The following is a 17,502-nucleotide window of genomic DNA, read 5'->3' on the forward strand; positions in this document are numbered from 1 at the left end:
ACAGGGGTATCAAATGGGACCTCTAGCCTTAGACCTTTGAGGTATCTCCACACTGATTTCCACAGTGGTTGCACCAGTCTGCACCCCCACCAACAATGGAGAAGGGTTCCTTTCTCCCCATAACCCCGCCAACATTTGTTATTGGTTGATTTCTTGATATCGGCCATTCTTTCTGGTGTGAGGTGGAATCTCAATATTGTTTTCATTTACATCTCTCAAATGACCAGTGATGTTGAAGATTTTTTCATATGTTTATTTGCCATTTCTACTTCTTTGTCTGAGAAATGTCTGTGCATTTCAGATGCCCATTTTTGAACTGGGTCTTTAAATTTGGGGGGTTTGATTTTTTTAAGTTATTTGTATGTCCTTTGTCTGAGGTACAGCTGTTAAAATTTTTTTCCCCACATTGTAGGTTGTCTCTTATCTCTGTTGGTGGTTTCTCTTGCAGGGCAGAAGCTTTTTAATAAGATGAGATCCCAGTTGTTTATTCTTTGTACTAGTTCCCATGCTACTGAGGTTTTGTTCATAAATTCTTTTCCTATGCCATTATCTTCAAGAGTTCTACCTAACTTATCTTCCAGCAAGTTTAGTGTTTCTGTTTTAATATTTAGATCTTTAATCCACTTTGATCCTAGTTTAGTGCATGGTGATAGATATGGGTCTAGTTTTAATCTTTGGCAGGTTGAAATACAGTTTTTCCAATACCATTTATTAAAGAGGCTATCTTTCCTCCAGTGAGGATATTTGGCTCCTTTGCCAAAATGAGGTGGTTGAGTATGTCTGGAGTTGTTTCTGGATCTTCTAATCTATTCCACTGATCCTCAGGTCTGTTTCTTTCCCAGTAGCATGTTATTTTTATCACAGTAGCTTTGTAGTATAGTTTCAAATTGGGGAATTTGATAACCCCTGCCATGTCCCTGTTGCCTTGAATTGCTTTTACTATTCTAGGTCTCTTCTGCTTCCAAATTAATTTTTGGATTGTTTTCTCTAGTTCTGTGAAATATATTTTTGGAATTTCGTTTGGCACTGCATTGAATCTATATAGCAGCTTTGGAAGTATGGCCATTTACTCTATATTGGCTCTTCCTACCCAGGAGCAAGGGATGTCTTTTCCATTTTCTTATATACTCTTCAATCTCTTTTTTCAGAGTGCTGCAGTTTTCAGTGTAGAGGTCTTTTGCTTCCTTTTTAGATTGACTCCTGGATATTTCTCTCTTTTTTGATACTATTATGAATGGAATTGTTTCCCTAATTTCTCTCTCAGTGAGTCTGTTATTTGTGTACAAAAAGGCTATTTTTTTTTGAGTGTTGACCTTGTATCCAGCTACTCTACTGAATCTGTCAATTAAGTCTAGAGTCTTTTGGAGGAGTTTTTTTGGTCTTCTACATAGAGTTTCATATCATCAGCAAATAATGACAGTTTAACTTCTTCCTTTTCTATCTTTATTCCTTTTATTTCTTTCTCTTGTCTAATTGCTGTGGCTAATGTTTCCAGAACTATATAGAACAGGAGTGGTGATAGTGGACATCCTTGTCTTGTTCCTGATTTTAGCAAGAAGATTTTCAGTTTTTGACCATTTAGTATGATGTTGGCTGTTTTTCATATATAGCCTTAATCAGGTTGAGATAATGACCTTCTATTCCAATTTTCTATAGGGTTTTTATCATGAATTCATGTTGGTTTTGTCTAATGCTTTTTCTGCATCAATTGAGACAGTCATATTGTCTTTGTCCATAGCTCTGTTAATATAGTGTATTACAATTATTGATCTACTTATGTTGCACCATCCTTGCATCCCTGGGATAAATCAGACTTGGTCACTGTGTATGATCTTCTTGATGACCCTCTGTATTCTATTTGCCAGTATCTTGTTGAGGATTTCTCCATCTATGTTCATTAGTGAGATTGGCCTGTAGTTCTCTTTCTTGGTTGGGTCATTCCCTGATTTTGGAATCAATGTAACACTTGCTTCCAGGGATGAATTTGGAAATATTGCTTTCCTTTCGATTTCATTGAAGAGGTTAAAGCATAATGTTGATAGTTCTTTAAATGTCTTGAAGAATTCAGGAGTGAAGCCATCAGGACCTGGGATTTTCTTTCTTGGTAAATTTTGAATTATGTTTTCAATTTCACTGATTGTAACTGGAGTGTTTAGAATTTTTATATCTTCTTCATTTAACTTTTGCAATCCGTATGTATCTAGGAATCTGTCCATTTCTTCTGCATTTTCCATTTTATTAGAGTACAGGTTCTCGAATTAGGTATTGATGATCTTCTGGATTTGTGCTGGATCTGTTGTGGCTTCACCTTTTTCGTTCTTAATTGCATGGATTTGAGCCTTCTCTTTCCTTTTTTTGATAAGGTTGGCTAAAGGTTTATCAATTTTATTTATTCTTTAGAAAAAGCAACTCTTTGATTCATTAATTTTTGTATTGTTCTCTTAGTCTCCATTTCATTGATTTCTGCTCAGATCTTTATAATTTCCTTTCTTGCACAAGCTTTGGGTTTGTTATGCTCTTCTTTTTCTAGGAGCTTGAGGTTCTGCATTAGGTTATTTAACTGAATTCTCTCTGTTTTACTAATATGGGCATTCACTGCTATGAATTTCCAACATAGAACTGCTTTCATTGTGTCCCTTTGATTCCTGCATGTTGTACTGGCATTATCATTTACTTGTAGAAACTATCTAATTTCTTCTTTATTTTCTTCTGTGACCCATTGGTTGTTCAGGAGGGTGTTATTCAATTATTATGTGTTTGTGGGAGATTTGTGGTTTCTTGACTTATTGATCTCCAATTTTATTGCACTATGGTCTGGTAATATATAAGGGGTAACTTCAATTCTTTAACATTTACTTAGACATACTCTATGGCCTAGTATGTGGTTTATTTTTAAGAATGAGCCATGTGTAGCTGGAAAGAATGTGTATTCTGATTTTATGAGGTGGAACACTCTGTAAACATCTATTAAGTCCATTTGTTCAATAGCTTGGTTCAGTTCTAGAATTTCATTGATAAGTTTTTGTCTAGATGATCTCACTGTTTGTGATAGTGGGGTATTGAGGTCCCCCACTATAATTGTATTAGTGCTTATTTGGTTTTTCATGTTCATTAATATTTGTTTTGTATAGTTGGGGGCTTTCGTATTTGGTGTATATATATTTAGGATTGTCATCTCTTCCTCTTGGATTACTCCCTTCAGAAGGATGTAGTGACCATCTTTTTCTCTCTGAATTAGTTTTGGTTTGAAATCTATTTTTTCTGCAAATGAAATTGCTACACCTGCTTTTTTCTGGGTTCCTGTCACGTGGAGAACTGTTTTCCATCCTTTTGCTTTCAGTCTATGAATTTTCTTTTGAGTTAGATGTGTTTCTTGTATACAGCATATTGCTGGATTTTGCTTCTTAATCCATTCTGTCAGTCTATTTCTTTTAATTGGTGAATTGAGGCCATTAACATTGATAGTTATAATTGATAGATATTGACTCATCCTTGTCATGATGTTTTACTGTTGTTGGCTCTTTTATTTCTTATTTTTTCCCCTTTCCCTTTAGTGTTTTACCTTGCCTGGTGGCTTCCCTCTGTTGTGCCTCATGGAGTTGTGACCTTCATTGTCTTTTTCTAGGATATTGCTTAGGATTATTTGGAGTGCTGGTTTGGTGTTCATGAAATTTCTCAGATGTTTGTCATAGAAGTATCTAATTTTCCCATCAATTTTGAAAGATAATTTTTCAGGATACAACAGTCTAGGTTGGAAATTATTTTCTTTTAGGACTTGAAATACTTCACTCCAGGCTCTCCTTGATTTGAGGGTTTGTGTTGAGACATCTGCTGTGATTCTGATGGGCTTTCCTTTGTACGTGATTTGTTTCTTTTCTCTAAATGCCTGTAGGATTTTATTCTTCTGTTGGGTTTCTGGGTTCTTGACGATTATAAGCCTACATTTAGATTTTTTTTGATCGTGGCTAGTTTGAGTTCTATATGCCTCACTTTTCTGTATGTCCAATTCTCCACCTCTGTCTGGGAAGTTTTCTACTATTACTTCTGTGAACAATTTTTTTATGTCAATTATACTTTCTCCTGTTTTTTGTGGACTCCTATCAGTCTTATGTTGTTCTTCTTTGCCTCATCTAGCAGCTTCTGGACTGATTTATCATGGTCCCTTATTATTTTTAAGAAATCTCTGTTTTCATGTTCCTTCACCACAATCCTGTCTTCTATATTTGATATTCTATCTTCAGACTCCCTTAATCTGCTCTGTATGCTTTCAGTGGAGTTTTTAATCTCCTGAATATCTGTTTGAATCTGTTTCATGGATTCCATTTCTTTCTTATGTTGGACTATCATGGTTTCCATTTCTTTCTTCTGCTGGGCATTCGAGGCTTCCAACATATTTCTGAGCTCATCTATTTTTCTTATCTGTTTCTGTTCTAGAGCCTCTAATTATGTCTTTCACTCTGCTCAGCATCTCTGTAGTTATCTGGGAGATTATTTCTGTTTTGAATTTTTGTAGAGCCTCATTCATCTGTTTTATTACTTCCTGTGCTAATGGTTCAGGGTGTCCAGGTGGTTGATTATCAGACTTTTCCACCTTGTTTCCCCCAGAATTTGTCTTTTGTGGGGTGGAAGTCTGAGCTTGTGCCTTACTTAAATGTCTTCTCATTTTTGTTTTTGGTACTGTCCTTGATTTAGTTCCTGGGTTGATACTTTGCATTTCCTTATTGTAAGTATCTTTTTTGATGTATTTAGAACCCTTATGGAATGATTGATTCTCAGAGGTGTCTTCCAGATATAACTGGTCTTTAGGTTTTGAATCTCTAATGGCTCTGGGCAATCTCATTATCATTATACCAGGAAGGAAGGACAAATGATTAGATCAATCACAACATCTTAGTCCAAGTGATACAATTAGCAACATAATAGCATCAAGTACCTCTTAGAAAATGACAGTTTGTGGTAGTTATTAATGTATCACCTTTGACTGTGTGAATTAAATCAAAATCAACCCAACATATGTTTATAGTGAATAAATTCTTCAATATAGCAACTTTACCCTTCGGAATGGGGAGTTAGAATGTGTTGGGGAGGGAGAGATAAGTAGGTAGAAAGGTAGGGGAAGGTTAGCAGTGAGGCCAGAGGACACAGGTGAGAGGAGGAAAGAGAAGAAAAGAAAAATATAGAATAAATACGAATTAGGGTCAGAACAGGAACACAAAGAGAGATGAAGAACAATTTGCAACAGCAAGAAAGTGAGGGAGTGAGAGAGAGAGAAAAGAGAAAAGAAAGAAAAAAGAGAAAAATAAAAAGTAGAAAAAAGTAGAAAAAGAAGGAAAAAATTTTTTAAAAGAGCAAAAATAGTAGTGGTATTTTTGAAAATAACAAATAAAAGATAAAAATGAACGGACTCCTTCAGTGTATGTCTCTTCTGTCACAATAGACAACCTGGGCAGCAGTGTGCAGTTATAAGTCAATGAGTCTCAGTAAGCCAGTCACAGACCTGTGAGATTCAGGCAATTTTCTGTCTGCAAGATTTCTGTCCCAAGTTGAGCTCCCTGTCCTCCTGCAGGATTGAACTGTGCAAGGTTCTATTGCAGGTTCCAGCTGCCTTTCCCCTGAAGATAGTCCGGGTTTTGATAGGAGGTGATGAGCCCTCTAACTTACCAAGTACAGTGTTCTGGTGTGCCTTTATTGCAGAGATTCTCTTCACTTTTCCAGGGTGCTTCAGTTATCATCAGGGAGCCTGAGAGAGGCCCTCTCTCTCTTGTTCACTTCTGCTGCTCAGGACAATGGCCTTTACATCCCCCTGTGCCTCTGTAGTGTGGAACCAGGTAGCTGCACAGCCAAGAGGTCAGAGGTGGTGGTGGGGGGCTCTGTTGTTGCAGGTACCTACATGGCTCCATGGGTGGCTGGTGGGCTTGCCTTGAGGGTCCTTACCAGCTCTTGGTCACAAGTAGGTGTAGCCAGCTGGACAGGGCTGGGCTCAGTGAGTCCTGGGCGCTCTGCCTGTGTAGCTCCACGGGCAGCTCTAGATCACATTTTTAATTTTGTTTAATATAATGTTCAGCTCAAAGATTTCCGTTTGATTTTTAAAAATTGCTCCCATCCCTCTGTTATATTTGTCTTATGGAGTATTAAATATTTTCTATGTGCTTTCTTGAAGCTCATTGAGCTTCTTCAAAACAGCCCATGAATTCTCCATCCAAAGAGTTTGTCCATACTGATTAGTATATTGTCAGTTTCTGATGTCTTACTTTGACTATTAGATGAGGGAATGGCTTCCTGAAAGCTTTGAAACTTGTTAGCATATGACATAACATGAGTATTAAAGAATCAGGTATTTAATCTAGTCTTTCTAACCTAGCATTTTTGTGCCTGTCTTTCCAGAACTTTTAAGCAGGTTATTTATTTTCTTGGATCTGTAGTCATCTCCACTGTTTTATCATTGGACAGTGACTACCTGAGGATTTGCCAAGAATATGCTGCTGGTGTTTTCACTGTTTCAGTACTAGAGCACAGTCCCATTCCAGGTTTGTCCAAAATACACTATTTGTGTCTTGTTTAGAAAGGATCATTAGAATACCTAGAAAGAGTTGTCTCTTCCCACAAGATTCTCTCTCATAACAGGATAAGCCCAGATGTCTCATCCACAGTTAATAGCCTATGGTCAGGTACTGCGGGATTCTTCCTGGCTCTGGGATGATTCACTATGGATGGACCAGCCACAGCCTCTTTGGCTACCAGCACCACCAAGCTGTTTTATACACCAAGCCCAACAATACCAGCATAACATTGAGTTTGGACCAAGGCCCGTGCTACTATGGGCTGGGTTCTGCTGAGGTAAACTTATGGCCCAAGATGGCTACAACTAGCCACAGGTGTTTGTTGCTTAAATAAAATCTGATAGGCTGTAGCCACATGTTTGTCCCTGGCATTTGAGCTGTTTTAGAGGCTTCATCCACAGGCAGGTCTGAGAATGCAGACTGTTAGAACTTGCCAAGTGTCAGGCTTCACCAGCTTATTGTGAAGTTCCAAGGAAAAGTCTTGTGTTTACTACCCTGTCCTATCTTCATCAAATAATCACTTTCTCCATGCTATTCTGCCTAAGATTGGATAGTGTTGGTGTAGGCAGTTCCTTGGTCAGCAAGACTGATGCTAAGCTGGGTCATATCTGAGTCTCACAGGTGCAGGGACCTTCATGGTATCAGAGGTGTACCAGGGCCATATTGTAGCTGGCAGTGATGCAGGTCAAAATATGAGTCTGTCCAACTCAGGTGCAGGTCTCTGGTACCAGAGCAGTTTTACAGCCACATGTGTCAGCACTGGCCTGGCAGTAGTTGTGCTACTGGAGATTGGAGGATGGTTGGTGGAAGTAGTCCCTTAGCCAACCAGGCTGGTGCTAAGCTGGGTCACACTTAAGTCTCATTGACACAGTGACTTGCATAGTTTCAGGGAGGGTAGGATATGTAACAAGCCTATTTCAAGGCTGACAATGTTGCCAGGTAAAATTTGAGTAAGTCCCAATGGTGTGTAGGTCTCTTCTTGTAGGTCCATCTGGTGCAGATAGCGAGGCTCCATCTGTGAGTTTTATTCTGCATTACAGGTCCTTTGGTTTCTACCTGCTGCTGGGCCTTACCATGGTGGGCCCACTGAGTTCTAAAACAGTCCTTTTCTAGCTTTCATGCTCTGCTCTCCAGTAGGTGGAGTCTTGCTCCTTCCATTTTAGCCCAAGCTTAGAGCAAGGTTAACAGAGACAGTTGGCTGCCTTGCCTAACCCAGTTCCAGCTGTGTGTATTTCTGTGTTGTAGGAGTCATGGGGCTCCGCCAGGTAGTATGTTTCACTGTGACAGGCCTGGTATTGGGATTCAGGTGTAAGGCCTGGACTTAATTCTCTCTCTCTCTTCTCCAAGGTGGAGGTATCCCTCCATGATGCTGGGTTGCTTGGTGTTAGAAAGGGGTAACATGGACAACTTCTTCCTTCCCACCTTCTTCAATGTGATTTCTTGTTTTCTTATTCTAAAAACAGGCACTATGATCTCTCACACCTTGATAATTCTTCCCTTGATAACTTCCCACTTTTGTCCTAGACCAAGCTTATGGTTATTTCCCTTTCAGCTCTTATTAAACCGCAATGAAGCAGACTCCCTTTTCCCCTACCAATTAGTACAAGAACAAAACTACTCTGCATAGCCATCTGTTGTCATTTATATCTAGATGTTCTCCCAAAGCCTCCTGAGCTCATAGATCAGGGTTTGGGGAAGTGATTGGATTATGGCAGAATTATACTCATAAGTGGATTAGTTTCTTGATGAGTTTATATGAAATATGATGTTGGGGGGTAAAGTCTGGTTGGAAAAGGTGGGTCACAGGATGTGGCTTGGATGAGTGTACCTCTCCTGATTTCTCTCTGCTTTCCACTGCCATGTCATGAGCTGTCTCTCCTCTGCCATGACCCTCTGCATACCACCCTGCCTTGGAGCCAGCTATGGACTGAAACCTGTACAAATTGTGAGCCAAAATAAAGCTTTTCTCCTTTAAGTTGTGGGTGGTTGGTATTATGTCTCAGTGATGAGAAAGTGACTAAGACCCCATGAAACCACCAAGTGAATGATGCTTTCCCTATCCCTTACTCCCAGGGACTTTCCCTAACAGGACTTTATTCCTGTGGGTGAGTTACTCAATTAGTTGTCTTTCTTCTCTTGTAACCCTCATATGGTCACTCCAGTCACAATGTAGATTTCTAGAATCATTTGTAATATCTGTTCACTTGTTTTGTTATTCTTTCTCATACTCTTTCTAGGTACTAACACTTTGCTATATAGTTATTTTATCCCATTCTCTATCTCATTTTTCATCCTTGTAGGTCTTTTGTAGAGAAAAACTAAAATTTCACATTTAAGTTCATGACCCATTTTGAGTTAATTTTTAAGGTATAAAATTTAAGTCAAATTTTACTTTATTTTACTTATACATATCCAATTATTTTAGTATTGTTTGTTGAAGATAATATCCTATCTTCATCAAATTCTTTTTGCACCTTTGTCAAAGGTAGTTGGGTATGTTTGTATAGATATATCTCTGGGCTCTCTGTTCTGTTTCTTTTATTAATATACCTGTACTGATACTACCCAGTCTTGGTTACTGCAGTTGTGGAGGTGAGATCAACACATACAGTGAATTTTTAAATTAAAAATATTACTACAGTAAAAGACACTTTCCCATTAATCCCCCTCTAAATACTTCCCCTCACATCATATATATTTATCTCATCATTCTTGACACTTTTGGAAGCAGTTGTGGAAGTCCACTTTCATGAGTGTCTTTATGAGGTATGATTAAAAACTATGATGAATTCTGCTGTGGAGTGAAAATTGCAGCCTTGTAAAAACATTAGAAAGTAACCTAATTCACTTTATTTAGAGAATATGACACTGTTTGACTTCTGACTCATTCTCAAAGTCAAAGTGATCATGAATGGTAAACATTTTGAGTTGAAGACATTGAGGTAACAATGACAGTGCAACTAAAGACACTCATAAAAGAACTTCCAAAACTGCTTTAGAAAGTGGAAAAAATAATGGGTGTTCCACTCAAAAGGAAGTATTTTGAGAGAGATTAATGATAATGTGTCATTTACTATATTTTTAAAATTTTTTAAACTTTCATTGTATTTTCCAACTGTGCCTCATATCATAATTCTTAAAACTGGGTATGTTGATTCATCCTACTTCATTCTTCTTTCTTCAAAATTGTTACAGGTTTTCTAGTACCTTTTATTTTGCATGCCAATTTTAGAATAATATTGTCTGTATCTATCATTTTTTTCTAGGATTTTGATAGAAATTATGCAAAACCTATGAAGCCAATTCAGGAGAATTAATATGTTTACTGTGTTTAGTCCTCCAATCCATGAACATAGTATTTCTCTCCATTTACTTAGAGGTTTGATGTCTTTGAGCAGTATTTTGTAATTTTGAGCATATCAATCCTGTATGTGTTTGGAAAATTTATACCTAAGTGTTTCATTTTCTTGGAGCAATTATAAAGGATTGTGTTTTCATTTCAATGTTAATAATGTTAATTATTAGTATACAGAAATATGATTGATTTTATGTGTTCATCTTGTGTCTTGTAACTTGCAATGTTAGCTCCAGGAGGTATTTTTTTCAGATTTTTCTACATAAACAGTCCTGTTATTTTCTAGTAGTCATAGTTTGATTTCTTTATAATCTGCTTTTTTATTTCATTGTTTGATTTCTTTCTTTCCAATCTGTATTAATTTTCTTGCTTTCTTGAAGTGGTTAGAATTTCTATTTTGAATATGATTGGTTAGGGCCTCATAAACTTACCTTGCTCATGATTTTGGAGGAAAAGCCTTCACCATTAAGAATGATATTAGTGGGCCAGGGATTTAGCTCAGTGGTTTCGCCACCTGCTGTGCAAGTGCAAGGACCTGAGTTCAATCCCCCCCGGTACCAAAAAAAAAGAATGATATTAGTTGCATACTTTTCTAGCTGCTCTTTATCAAGTTGAAGTTCTTCTCTATTCTTAGCTTGATGAGATTTTTTTTTAAACCATGAGTGAGTTTTGAATTTTGTCAAATTTTTTTTTCTTTCTCTATTGTTAGGAACATATAATCTTTCTACTTTAGCTTTTGGATTTGGTAGATTAAGTTGATTAGTTTTCAAATGTTGGCTCAAAATTACATATCTGGAGTAAAACCCATTTAGTCATGATGTATAATTGGGTTTATACATTGCTAGATATGATTTGCTAATGTTTTCTGAGTACCTATTTATGTGATATTGATTCATAGTTTTCTTTTTGTATAGTATCTGATTTTGGTAGTGCTGCCTTGGAGAATGAGTTAGGAAGTATAACTTCTACTGCTATTTTCAGGGAGAGATTATGGACAGTTGGTATGATTTCTTTCTTAAACATTTAGTAGAATTTATCTGTGAAAACATTAGTCTTGGAATTTTCTTTTTTGTAATTTTATTAACAACTCAATAGCTTTATTATATATAAGCTTATTCAGATTATTCTTATGTGAGTTTATTGGTTTATATTTTCAATGTATTTTTGCATTTTCTCTGTTATAAAAATTTCAGGTAGGTTTTCATGGAATTCCCTTATTTTAATGGATGAAATTTTACTATTCATTTCCTATTTTTATTTTTCTTAATTTCTAGCAGGTTACACAAGTTTTAAGGAATCTATTTTGATTGTTTGCAGCTATATTAAAAAGCATATCGCTTTGCTTAATTTTCTTAGTGATTAATTCTGATACAACATTTATATATGGCATTACAGTTTATTGGTATTGACATACAATCAACTTGAATATATGTATACTACTTGGTTTCATTCAGATTTCTTTATCCTCTCCATTTTATGATATAATTGCCTCTCAACAATTATGCACCATAGCAGGTGGGTTATTGCTTTTATTTCAGCTATCTAATATTACAATAAACAGGAGAAATTGGAAAATTTGTTATTTGTGGCCATTTTTGCCCATTCTGATGTTCCTCCCTTTTTGAAGTGCCAAGCTTTTTCTTATTACCATTTCCAATATGTTTTAAAGAACTTCATTTAGCCATTTTAAAGATAAGTTTACTAGCAACAAATTATCTTAGTTTCTGTTTGTCTAGGAGTATATTTTCCCTTCAATTCTAAAAATATCTTTGCTGTATATAGAATGCCATTGAATATTCTTTTATTTAAATATGTGAATAATATGACAGTACTTCTTTTTGACCTCCTTGGTTTTTGATGAGAAGTCTACTATCCTTGGGTTGTCTTCTATAGGTAATGTGTTCTTCCTGGCTGCCCCTAAGATTCTTCATCTTTTATTTATTGTAGATTTCACTGGACCAGTATTTTTATGGTGTCCATTTAGCTTCTTAAATCTGTAGATTTATGTGTTTTTTCCAAATTCTGAAATGTTCAACTTTTATTTTGAAACTATATTTTCAACCACACACTCCCTCTCTCCTACTCCTCTGTTTCTGTGACTACATTGATATGGACATTAGCTATCTTGTTTTTGTCTACATATCTTTCATACTGGGGGTTTTTTTGTATTCTGTTTGCCTTTTGTTAACTAGCCTGGGGGAAATACTACTGGCATGTTCCCAAATTCAATTATTCTATCCTCTGTAATATTCATTCTATTCTTATGACCATTAATGAGTCTTTAGCTTCAGTTATTGTATTTTTAATTTTTATGATTTTCACTTGGTTCTTTTTTATAACATTTCTTCCCAGGAATGTACTATTTTTCATTTGCTTCAGATTATTTTAATTGCTTATTCAGTCATTTTTATGATGATTACTTTAAAGTTGTTTTTCTAATATCTGATTTATCTTGATACTGGCATCTATTGATTATATTTTCATTGATGTCATAATTTTTTTGGTAGTTGACATGATAAGTGATTTTCTATTTTATCCTGCAGATTTTTGATATTGTGGGACTCTGGATTTTACTTAATTTTTTAAGCATGTAGTTCCATTTAAGGTATAACATGAGATTTGGGTTGGCGTACATATTCAATATCCCACCTAATTCCACTGATAAATTATACTGTTTTGTTGCAGATGGCTGAGTTGGAAGATCAACTCTGCCGACATATTCCAGTAAAAGTTGGACCTTTATTCCTGGTGGGCAAATATGAGATCACCTCCCTGTAGAGCATCACTGCTGCCCTGGGCTGAAGAAAGAAGGCAGACCCACATTTCTTTGTTGCTGCGAAATTGGCAGCCAAATATTTAGCTCCACTGGGCCCTACTCTTACCAGTGGAAGAGGTGCAGGAAGCACAATGACAATTAGCTCAGCCTGACACTGCCACATTCAGTCTCATTAATGCCTCATAGGTGTCAAGGGGAGAGGGAAATGGAGTACCCCCTAGGCCTGCTTTACACTGTCTCATCTTTGGTGTCACAGGTAGTCCTTACTGAAACCAGAGAAAGTAGAATGCTTACTAGCCCCAAATTATATTGCTTCATTCAGTTTCATTGATGCCAGTAGTGGGTAGAGGCTTAACTCCCTATGGGCCCTGATGATGCTACTATGATAGGAGAACATCACCTACTTCTCCTTGATAGTGAATGAAAGATCAGATCCTTGCTTAGCTTGGCAACAACATGAAGTAGAGAAATCAGAGATCTTCCTGTTTTCCAAAGGCAGGGCTTGGTGCATTAGTTCCCCTTTCTGCCCCACCAATATCAGCAAGTAAGGGAAACAATGTCCACCATTCTTACTATCCTGGGGCTTATACTCTCCTGGTAGAGATATACTATTAAGAATTCAAGTGCATAAACATAACTTATATGATATGAGTTATGAGGGAAAGACATAGAGTCCCATAAGAAAGGATAGGCCTTACTGAGAAACTGACATTTTAGACCTTGAAAAATGGGAAGGTGTAAGTAATGTGAAGGTGGAAGGGAGAATGTTCCAAACAGTAAACACCAACTGAGTTGAGACTGAGTTGAAAAAGGACATGAGTATTCAAGGAAGTGAATACAAATCCAGAATAGAAACACTGAGGTGGCAAAGCAATGTCACAGTAAGGTTAGAGAGTTAACAGATACCTGACCATCCAGGATTATGAGGCTTGTGTTAAGGGTATGAGCTTTTTATTTTAAGTGCAGATAGAAACATTTAAGGAATTTCAAAAAGAGACAACCTATAGAATAGGAAAAAATGTTTGCCAGCTATAGGACTAATATCTAGAATATTAAAAGTACTCAAAATAATTACACCCCCAAATTTAAAGACCCAATCAGAAAATGGGCATCTGAAATGAATAGCTACTTCTCAGATGAAGAAATGCAAACAGCCAATAAATACATGGAAGAATGTTCAACCTTGCTTGTCATTCAAGAAATACAAATTAAAACAATGCTGAGATTCCTTCTCACACCAGAAAAAAATCCAAAAACGAAATCCAGAAAACAACCAAAAACAAATGCTGGCAAGGCTATGAGGAAAGAGTAATCCTTCTTCATTGTTTCTGGGATTTTAAAGTGATATAACCACTATGGAACACAATGTGGAGATTCCTGACAAAATGAAAGATAGAAATTCCATTTGACCCAGCTATTCCATTTCTAAAGTTGAAGACATTATACCACAGAGATGTATGCCATCCATGTTGATAGCAGCACAATTCATAATACTTAAATCTTGGAAACAGCCTATATGTTCATCAATAGATAAATGGATAAAGAAAATGCAGTATTTATATACAATGGAGTACTACTCTGCCATAAAGAAGGATAAACTAGTCATTTGTAGGAAAATGAATGTACCTAGAGATTATGTTAAGTGAAATAAATTAGGTATTCAACCTTAAATACATGGTTTCTCTTATATTAAAAACCTAATATATAAATAAAGTGTGAAATAAAAGGCAAATAATCAGAAAAAAGAGAGGAAAAAAAACCCTTACTGTTATCCAGCATGGACAATGTACCTAAAAGTGCCTTGGCTTAGTACAATTGTCTCACATGTTTTATATGTTTTTTAATTACTAGTCTTATGTTTAATTTTTATTTATGAAGATTAAATTTATATGGTCAAGATAAAGAAATGAATCTGATGCTGGCAAAATAAAAGAAGGTGGAGAGAAGGGGAAAATAATTGAGATGTGTTATGTGTGTGTACAAATTTCTTACAATGAATGTAATCATTATGTAATGCAAACATGTACAAATAAAAGTTTAAAAAAGAATTTCAATAAGAGGAGGGATATATTTTGATTTAACTATTTAAAAAGATCACTCTGGATACTGTGAAAAGAGTAGATTGCAAGGGAAGAGTGAAACAGTGAAGCCACTTAAAGAGGTGCAATAAAAAACAAGATGAATGGTGCTAGAAGTTTGTTAATAGGGTGGTAGAGGTAGAAATGGAGAGAAGTGAAAAGTGGAAAGAAGTGGATGGAAAAGACATATTCCATTTGTCATTGGGGAATGTCTTTCTGGAAATTAGACTATGCTCCCTCAGCATTATATGAATCTATTATAGCATAGTTCCTATGGATTAGGACTGTATTTCCTTCTATCAACATACAAGAGGAGTGCACTAACTACTAAACTTATTTTCTCTGTATTGGTTCTGATGGTTCTAGTGGTAATTTAACTGTACCTAGAAATAAACACAAATCCATAGACGATGGTACCTAGTCAAGCCCTCAACGCACCTGTGTTTCCTTTACCAATTAAAATAATCTCTGGCACCACAAAAAAAAAATCTCACATTGCTGAACATGGTGTTTCTGTAATTTCAGCACTTAGGAGTCTGAGGTGAGACAATTATTTGAGCCCAGGAGTTTGAGACCATCCTGGGCAATATATAGACATACCACTACCATACAACCCCAACTGTAAAAAAAATCTCAGATTAGCTTTTCTCTCTGAAACAATGAGTCTATTTTCTGGGGATCAAACATCTGTGACAAGGAGGAAAAAATGAAAGTAAGATGATGGAACACTGCTTAGCTCTGAATAAACACGCAATAAATATGAGGTGATATCAAACTAAGCTTAACTCAATTTATTTTGGTGAAAATGCCTATATTTCAAAGGCTTAGTTTAAATGACTGGAGTAATTTAAAAATCCATAAATATTTGAGGCAGAATTTTTTCTTTATCATTTGGTTAATTATTTTCTGGAAACATATTTGCATGTGTAATTACAAGTTTGATAGATAATCTGGGTATTAGAGAAATTTAAATTTAACATTTTAGAAGCCAGACTTCCCTTGAAATTCAATCAAAATTAAATTGTTTTTATACTCTGTTCTTTAATAAGTGAATAGGATTGCATAAAAAATCATTTCCCAAGAGCACATCTGTATCAGTCAGGATTCAGTGGGGGCAAATAAAATCACTCTCTAAATATTTATTACAAGGTATAGGGTCCTTCAAATATGTTGTCTGAGCTTAGAGGAATAAGTTCTAAACTTGGCCTCCACAATTAAACTGCAGAACTATTCTGCCAGAGAATATGCTACTTCTATTTATATCAGGAAAGTAGAGAATCAGAACCCTCCCACTCAAATTGTTACATTTAAGGATGCATAGCCATGGTTGTATCTTGAGAAATTAGCAAGTCACCTTTACTGAAGCAAAGCAACCCTTTTACCTCCATGAAATTTGTGCCAAGATATCCATGGCTTAGTCCATCCTCCATCACCAGTACAATTGCTTCTCAACACTAGTTAACTTAATGGATACTGGATTGCTGGTGTAAACAAACAAACACACACACAGACATTACATTCTTTATGATTTTGCTTGCCAGAAATAATAGTAAAAGCATTTATAGAAAGATGATCCTCAAATCATTTCTGCCTTCCAAATCTCATTAAAGTGCATTTCATTGTTGGAGCCTAATTTGTTTTTTTGTTTGTTTGTTTGTTTGGTACCGGGGATCGAACTTGGGTCCTTCCGCTTGCGAGGCAGGCAGTGGAACCACTGAGCTAAATCCCTGGCCCTGGTGGAACCTAATTTGTATCCAGAAACATTCAACTGTAAGGGAGTCTCAAAAATGTAGGTTTTATTTCTTCAGTCTTATTTGTCCAGGACATGCTCAAAGGAAGTGATGGTGAGGGTTGAATTCAATTCACTAAATTCACTGCCTCTATTGCGGTGAAACACTGTACATATTTATCTTTCCATACTTAAACTTACAAACAAAAATAGTAATGACAATATCATAATGTCTAACATAATGCAACTCTTTATGATATAAATAAAACTATGGCCACTTTCTGTTAAAACAAGAGATTCAGGGTATCATCAGTTACCAAATCCTTCTCTACATGATGATCATTTGTCTTGTGACTTTGTCATAATTGCATCTTGCTATACTGTAACACAATTAGACTTGATTACTACAGACACACTTTACATAAAATAAGTAGGGAAAGAGAAATATATGTTTATGTATGTGTCAGTGTGTAAACAAGGTAAAAATATGGGTACATATTGAAATTCTTATTTCAAAACTGGTTATAAGACCATGGTCCTAGATCATTGAAGAGAAAAATTTGTGTTATTGTGTTTGTTTCTTTTTTGTAAGAAACATTTTGGTTTATGTCTTGTAATCTGCGTACTACTTTGAAGATAATGGTATGCAGTGTAATAACTTGTTCTCTTATTTGATTATGAAATTTTATTGTATTTTTTCATAAAATAAAAAATTGAAAAACTAGAAGTAACCAGAAAAAACATGGTCTTGTCTTCCATTAATTTTAGATTTTTGCTGAAAAACTCTCATTCCTGGTTCTTATAAGCCTGCCTTTTATTTTTTTGATCATTTAATCAACTGTAATTTTTCTTTATTTGGTACCAGGGATCGAACTCATGACCTTGAGCTTCTGAGACAAGTGTGGTGCCACTGAGCTAAATCCCCGGCCCTGATCAACTATAATTTTTAATAATGTAGTAAGCATTTTCAACCCAGTTACCCTAAATAAAAGATAAAACTTTGA

At 35.9% G+C, this 17,502-nt stretch overlaps 1 long non-coding RNA gene across 1 annotated transcript in view; it reads left to right on the forward strand.

Moving 5' to 3' along the window:
- LOC147822543 (uncharacterized) overlaps positions 1 to 17,299 on the forward strand; it is a 54,346-nt gene extending 37,047 nt beyond the window's left edge. Inside the window, exon 5 of the long non-coding RNA XR_015445602.1 lies at positions 12,601 to 17,299. This is a non-coding gene — a long non-coding RNA (uncharacterized LOC147822543). The remainder of the gene's footprint in view (positions 1 to 12,600) is intronic.
- The last annotated feature ends 203 nt before the right edge of the window (positions 17,300 to 17,502 follow it).

This window comes from Heterocephalus glaber, unplaced genomic scaffold (assembly GCF_053883595.1).
Source record: "Heterocephalus glaber isolate CG9 unplaced genomic scaffold, H.glaber_assembly_v1.0 deba00001613, whole genome shotgun sequence".
NCBI lineage: Eukaryota > Metazoa > Chordata > Mammalia > Rodentia > Bathyergidae > Heterocephalus > Heterocephalus glaber.